This window comes from Apium graveolens, chromosome 10, assembly GCF_009905375.1.
Source record: "Apium graveolens cultivar Ventura chromosome 10, ASM990537v1, whole genome shotgun sequence".
Taxonomy (NCBI): Eukaryota; Viridiplantae; Streptophyta; class Magnoliopsida; order Apiales; family Apiaceae; genus Apium; species Apium graveolens.
In genome coordinates this window covers 147,516,191-147,523,827 of record NC_133656.1, presented here as the reverse complement: position 1 = coordinate 147,523,827, position 7,637 = coordinate 147,516,191, and positions in this window count along the sequence as shown.

The window sequence follows — 7,637 nt, the reverse complement described above, 5'->3', positions numbered from 1 at the left end:
ACAACAAGTAAGTTGGAATTAAACCAAAGTCACTTGTAAATCTATACTTTAACTAACTTAGACTCTAACGCTTGTTTTGCGCTTATTGATTCTCTTAAGTCACTCGGGTACCCTCGGCTCCACCATTTTTAATAATTTAACCTTTACGAGTTTTAAGGCGATTCCTTCGCGAGTGTCTTACCAATTGCCTAACACACTTACCATAAATGTTTCATACATTAATTAACCCTTTTTGGTCTTTAACCTTTGTTTCAAAGTAAGGCGAGGGGAAAAGTTTCGTTCTTGAAACGCCGTTACTTGAAACGGTCGTTTCTCCTAAACCGTGCATCGGAATCAAACGAACTACATATCAAAATGAAGCTCGTAACACGAGCTATCTAGACATGGCAATGGTAATAAAGTAGCAGGGGGTTCTCGGGTCCTAATGTTATGCACAAAAACAGTCTAAAGAAAATCGGACGTTACGACGGCTATGTTTACGCGATTTCCCAATTTTAAACCATTCAAAACCAACCCAATTCAACCTCAAATCCAACATACAACCAACATCCATCCTTATCACATCATAACAACCCCAACAAATTCAATTTTAACATTCATACTTATGCCTAAGCTTAACTTTAACCATACTTAAGTTCTTTTAATCAAAACAACAACATTTACCATTCCAATTCAATACCATTTCAAATCCCAAACTCTAAATCACAACATCAAGCTACAATATCACCCTACTAATCAAAATCATCTTATAATACATAGGAATCTAGGGTTTGGAGATGATATACCTTCCTTGAAGTGGTGGGAGGAGCTAGGAAGCCTTAAGAAGCTTTGAGAAGTCTTAGGAATGCTTGGATCTTCAAGGAAATCAAGAAAAATGTCAAGTTAAAAACTTGAAAACACTATTCATTATCTTCTTCATTGATTAAATGGAGAAGATTGAGAAGGAATTGATGGCTTAAACTCATGATATAGCCCTAACTAAGCATAAAGATGATTAGGGAATTAACTCACCAATTTAGGAAGCTTGGATCTTGAGTTTTGAATTTCTTGCCCTTTAAAATGATAAAAAGCCGAGAGCAAAAGATGAACAATGCCTTGGTTTCTTTTTGATTTTGATAAAGAATGAATTTGCTTGGCTTGGTTGATTTGTTTTTGTGTTTGATTTAGTTAATTACCTTGTTGCCCTTGATTTTGTGTGGTTAAAAAGCCACCACATCTCCTTCCTTCCCATGTCATGCCCATGTCATGTGGTGATGTCATCCTTCCCTCCTTGTCCTCTTCTTATTGGTTGGGTGACATTACTCTCTCTAATCCCTTTGATTAACTTCCTAATTGTTTGCCTAATGATCGCTGATCTGTTATACGGTTCGCTTAACTTTCGTTTTCGTTTATCGTTTGAAGGATCATACCCGGGATCTTATTACTTAGGTTCCCTTAACCTTTCTCAATACATTATATTCCTTTTTATGATCCTCTATTATAATCTTTTAATTTAAATCCTTTTTATCCTGTTACCTTATACTCAATTCTCCCCGTATCTAGTGTATTTCCAGGAAAATCAAAGTGTTCGGATTTGGATTCTGACGATCTTTACATACACTTATATCCCATATAAAGTACTAATAAAATCTCAGAATATCCATATCAGAACCCCTACATAGTGTGGCATGAAAAGTTTTCTCATTCAGCAAAAACACTATTCATAAGGGTTTCAAAATTTCCCAAAAATTGGGGTTATTACAGTCTCCCCTCCTTAAAAGGATTCCGTCCCGGAATCAAATTGAAAATAAATAGGGATACTCTCTTAGCATTGCACTTTCTAACTCTCGAGTAAATTTTCCCACATTGTGGTCCTACCACCAAACTCCACCTAGTTTGATAACCCTTCTCCTAAGTATTTGTTCCTTTTCACTCTATAACCCTTCCTGGTTGCTCCATATAGGTTACGTCGGGTTGCATGTCTATGTGTTCACATGCCCCTATTTGTCTGGCATCCGAATTATACTTTCTTAACATTGATACGTGGAACACGTTATGAACTTGCTACATATTCGGGGGTAGGGCTAGCTCATATGCTATCTTCCCAATACGTCTTAATATATCCAAGGGTCCAACAATTCGTGGACTTAGCTTCCCTTTCTTTCCGAACCTCATCCTTCCTTTCCAAGGGAATACCTATAGCAACACTAGGTCCCCTACTTCCTATTCCTTGTCCTTTCGTATCAAATCAACATACTTCTTATGTCCATCTTGGGTTACTACCAGCCGTCCTCTGATTAGATCTATTATATCCCTGGTCCTTTGGACTACTGCGGGTCTGAGCATCTTGCGCTCTACAACTTCATCCTAACATAAGGGAGATCGACATTGTCTTCCCTCAAGGATCTCATAAGGCGATATCTCAATACTGACATGTGATCTATTGTCGTACGATAACTTAATTCGCGTTAAGTGATCATTCCAAATTCTTTCAAGTCTATTACACAGACTCTCATTATAGCTTTTAACATTAGAACTTTTGCTTCTCAATACCCATTCTTTTCCAGTTCGTAATCGCTACTACCTTCCGTTCCTAATATTATACGGGTTATACTTTTGCTCGCTAGCGTTCTATAACCTTTTAGTAACATCGTCAACCTTAGTATCACGAATGTGTTCCCATCCCGAATACTATCACAATTTTATTATCCTTTTTCAGCTGCTTCTATCTTCGAAAGCTTAATCCTTCATATAGAAGTAAAAGAATTTATTGAGAGATCACTATGATCATGAACACTTGTTATATCGCATAGTTAGTACAGAAGGTGGCCAGCCTTTAGTACTTGACAAGCAATTAAACAATAGATGGTATCCTACTAGGCTTCTATCACACAGATAGATAGTCATTCGGCAATACCTCCCCTTTCTGGAAGGGTTGTTCTTCTCAGCTTACATGAAATGAAAAGAAGAGAAAAGAACGAATTGAAGAGAATTGTATATATGAAAAAAAAAATATACTGCCACAAAACATCTGGCTTGGAACCTACCTCTGAACTATAGAGGTTTGTCATAGGAGAACAAATCATATACGTATATAAATCAGCATTAAGCATTATAGCATCGTATTTCCCATGCCTAAATATTTTCGCTATCCCGTCCATCATTCTATGGACCCACACTCTTCCTCGAGCTTATACGCAATCACCTTTGAAACTCCCTCGACATCGAAAATCGAATCTGGGATCTCATTCTATACATCATCGTTACTAGAATTCTATGCTTGCACCGCAACCTTCCTCGTATAATAATACGACTCTCTATTGATAAGAAAGAATAAATATACAATAGGTAGATACTCTACTTAATTAGTCTATCAATGATAACTTATACACTACCACGACCCGATTAGTGGTACTCAATCTTAACACCCATTCCAATACAACTCTCATGGTTGTAACCAGCTCATTACTCGCAGAATCATTGCTGCATTACTATGGTCCACTATTGACCTACTGTCGTCATTCACGTTCCATGAAATCTTAATATCTAACCATACGGAGTCCATACATGTCGTATCAAATCATTCTAAGGAGGTAACATAATCACCATTCCTGATTCATGAAGAACACTCCTGATCCTGACATCCATACATGACATGAAGCAGATAAAATTGCAAAAGAGTTTCAATCAAAGCAACGATAGCAGGTTAATACCATTCTAAATCATATGCCTTAAATAGAAGACTTACTCAAAGGTTCGTCTAGTCCTTTTTGAAACATGGTCCTGGCTTATCTCAAGATAGGACCTTCTAAGATAGATAGCCCGTTCATGGCGATTACACGAATTATACCTTTACCAACTACAATTACGGTTGGATATTGCACAGTCATCAGAAGGAATGTCAATCTTCCGAACCGTAATACAACCTTCCCGGCTTCAACCATCATCATTGTATTCCTTTGGCACACGCGCCTATAATTATCCACTTACCTTTAAAGTGTCGGCCACCTCTTTGGCCTTTCCTGATAGTAAAATTTCCTTACAGTCAATGTCATTTTAACCACCTCCAAATAAATTTTCTACCTTATTTCAATCACAGCTTATGTGAAAATGCTTTTCTTTAATATCTGATGAGTGAATAAAAAAAAATATCACCATTTTTCCATAAGTTATTGCCTCAGTCTTTGGAGGCTAATCACTGTCAAGACTGACTCTCAATCATACTTAGAACATCTTTTATCTTAAGTCCTAATTGCCCTAAACAATTTCGACCATTACTGGTTCGATCCATACTTTCTCGTGGTTTAACACGTGCCCCACTTGGAAACATTATAATTACGTCATATTTCCTTTATCAACATTTCTATTCTTGAGAATTTTGAATATTACCTTTCTCCTTGTAAAACCTCTAAAATTATCCTTCAATCATTCCTCCTGTATTCCCTAGATACAGAGCATATCAAGATACCATTTATTAATACCAGAATCATTGTCTATATACTTCTGAAAAATTTCTCCACTGATTCTTAAAGGTTGTTATTACCTTAATCATTTCCAATTCATACTGTCAAAACTCACACTATCCCTATTAAGGGTGAAATTCCAACTTTTATGCATTCCCCGAGGATTCATTTTAAGTTACCGATGTTCTATCCTTAATTCCACCTTTAAAAGGTACCTGCCTTCTTCCATGGATAAATCAAGTCATATATCCCTGATAAGGGTGTCTTATTCAATCATTCCCACCTCGATAGTCTATACCTAACTTCATAATAGCATCCTTATTCAAATTGAGGTCAATCCATATGGCCTCCAAAAGATAACAATGGTCATCCGCTTTTCTTTCCTGATTTGGTAATGATAACATGGATGTTCTGGAAGATATTGGTCATGTTCAACATGAACTTCTTCTTAATAATTCCTTATTTACTTTTGTTGTTTATCTCAACAGTCACCTCAATGTTGGGATATCTTTCATACCTGGCGTCTCCCTTTCTGGGTATCATGCCACCGGTCTTACATTTCACCTTCTTGAAGGTCACTTCCTTCATCCAATTTTCTTAATTTCTTACTTTCTTGTGTCCTCAGTCTATCCGCGTCTCATTATTTATCCTTCAAACTATCTCAAGGTTTCCTCAAATCCTCCCAACTTACAGGGGGTAAACTATATGTATCTCTTATGCCTTCAACCATCAACTTTAACTCATGGTGAATCACCCTCATCCTGACGATTACATGCTTTTCTATTTCTATTGCTATGAGTCTTTAGGGTTTCCTCATACCCAACTCCCTTATCATTTCTCAAACTCTATTGCCTTTATGTTCCTTTCCACTTCAGTTTCTTTTTATTTTCCTTTCTCTTATCATTATTTCACGAACCAATCACAACATAAGCATTGATTTCAAACATCCCGTCATTTCGGATTCGTGTCCTCAGAACGAATCTTGATAACTTTTACAATTTAGATTCCTAATTCATCATACTCGTCTGCCTTTATTCTGGCTCTAAAGCTTTTACGCTATCTCCATAACCTTGTGAATTACTTTCTCGAAAACAATTGATTGAACTTTAATCAGTTTATTCTAACCTCTGGCTCCGTGCCTTCCTTGGCCTTTCACCAGCGGGTGGTCTCTCTCTTAGAAGGGTAAGTGATAAAAACAGTCTTTTGTGGTTCGTCAATCATTCAGAAACTCAAATGATTCCTCTATTTCCTTTAGCCAGGCTCTTGCCTCGACTAGGTCAACCTGTTCCTTGGAACTCTGAGAGCTTAGCGACTTAAAGGTCATGAAAGAATTTCCTGCCGCATTGTTTCCTCAAGGTGGTGGTTAGGGGTAAAAGTATAAGTTTTGTTTTAGGCAGGTCCATGGATTGCCCAATAGGAGTACCGTCTCGGGTCTCCTTTCCTTACTCGTCTTTCTGTTTCCTTAGTATGAAATGTTTCATCCTTCTCCCATACTTGGGGTTATCTTATCCGTTAAAATCCTTGTTTTCCACTTCATTATATTCTGGGTTCCTTATATCTTAATTGCGACTTCCCTGATTATCGCATTCAAGGTTTGCCTCCCCCCTAATCTTATTCCTTGTGGGGCCATATTACTTGGAAAAAAAAATTGAGAATCTCTGGATATTTGTCTTACTTACTTTGCTTAAGTTTTTCCCTCGTTCAGTCCTTGCATGATTGCAAATTATGAATTCTCAAGTTCGATAACTTCCTGACACTCTCTTACGTGTTAATAGTGCAATTGACAATATGAACTTATCACCACGAACTGATCTGAACTGAATTTAACGAATATATACATAACCATTGGTTCGAGGGTACAACAACTGAACATATTAAAGAGAATTACATCATTTGATCTGATCGTTTCTATCCCAAAAGTACTACCATAGATAATCATCTAGTCATTAAAACTAATCATTCATAACTTAGGCTAACCCTTCCAAAAGTGGTGCTACATGAAATTCTCGTCAGATTGTTCAGACTCTGCACACTATTATGGATCAAGAAATGCGGGCACGCACGACATCCCTAACCTGCTCCATTAAAGCGGTGATGAGGTCTAGGATAGTTGCAAGTAGAGCTGGATCAATCTGACCCTCAAGATGGCCTCTAGCTATAACACGGGTGGTAGCCTCAATCCTTTCCATGCTATGAGCTAATCCCGCCGGAAGTATCCCGCCCTCAATCCTTGGTGCAGTAAGTCGATCCAACAGATCACTCCTAACATTACGGGCCCCTGTCAGGCCACCCAGGATCATCTGATAATCAGCGATAAGAGAAGCCTGAGTGGTAGCATCTAGCAGTCCATGGGGTGCAGGTGGTGTAGACCCAGGAGATCCAAATGGATAACCAAGCACGGTATCAGGTGACATATGGTGCAGGAGATAAAGGTGGCATTTCCTCAGTAGGTGCTGGGCTCTGTACCGGGGATGGGACAGGAATTGGTAGGACCTCATGGATGTCTACAGGAACCTCTGGAAGAGGGTATGATACTGGTATAATTGGTGTCGTGGAAGGCCCCACTCCTCCTGCCCTCGTTAACCTTTGTGCCCTTGGTAACTCTTCATCCTCTAGTGCCACCCTCGCGGCCATTCTTGCTCTGGTAGTCGCCCTGACTACGGTCATCAATTCCTCAGCGGTCCTCTCTTCATTCTCATCAGGATCCTCCATGAGATCCTCCTCAGCCACAATCCTTTCCGGAATAACATCCTCAACCACAACATTCTCTATCTGAACCTCATCCGGTCCCTCATTAGGGTACTCCATCGGATTCACAATTTGATCTCGACTTGTAATAAAACATCCTCATGCTGATGCTCCTGAACCTCAAGGTTCGGTGCCCCGCTGCCCTATACGAGAACGAACTATGTTACTATCACGATATTTATAAGGGTTCCCGTAAGGGTTTTAACTATCGGTACTACGTTAGGTAGCCCGACTATGAACTTGGCAAGAGTTCTTATTATCTTAGTTATTATCTTAACGTCACATCATCTCTGAGGTTTATAACGCTAAGAGCTCTGATACCACTTCTGTAACACCCCCAAATCCAGGGTCGGGGATCCGGGTTGTCACGAGTTCCATTTCCCTTAATAACACCCAATCTTAATAATTACTCAACTACTCTGTACTGTGACCCCACAATAAACGCAC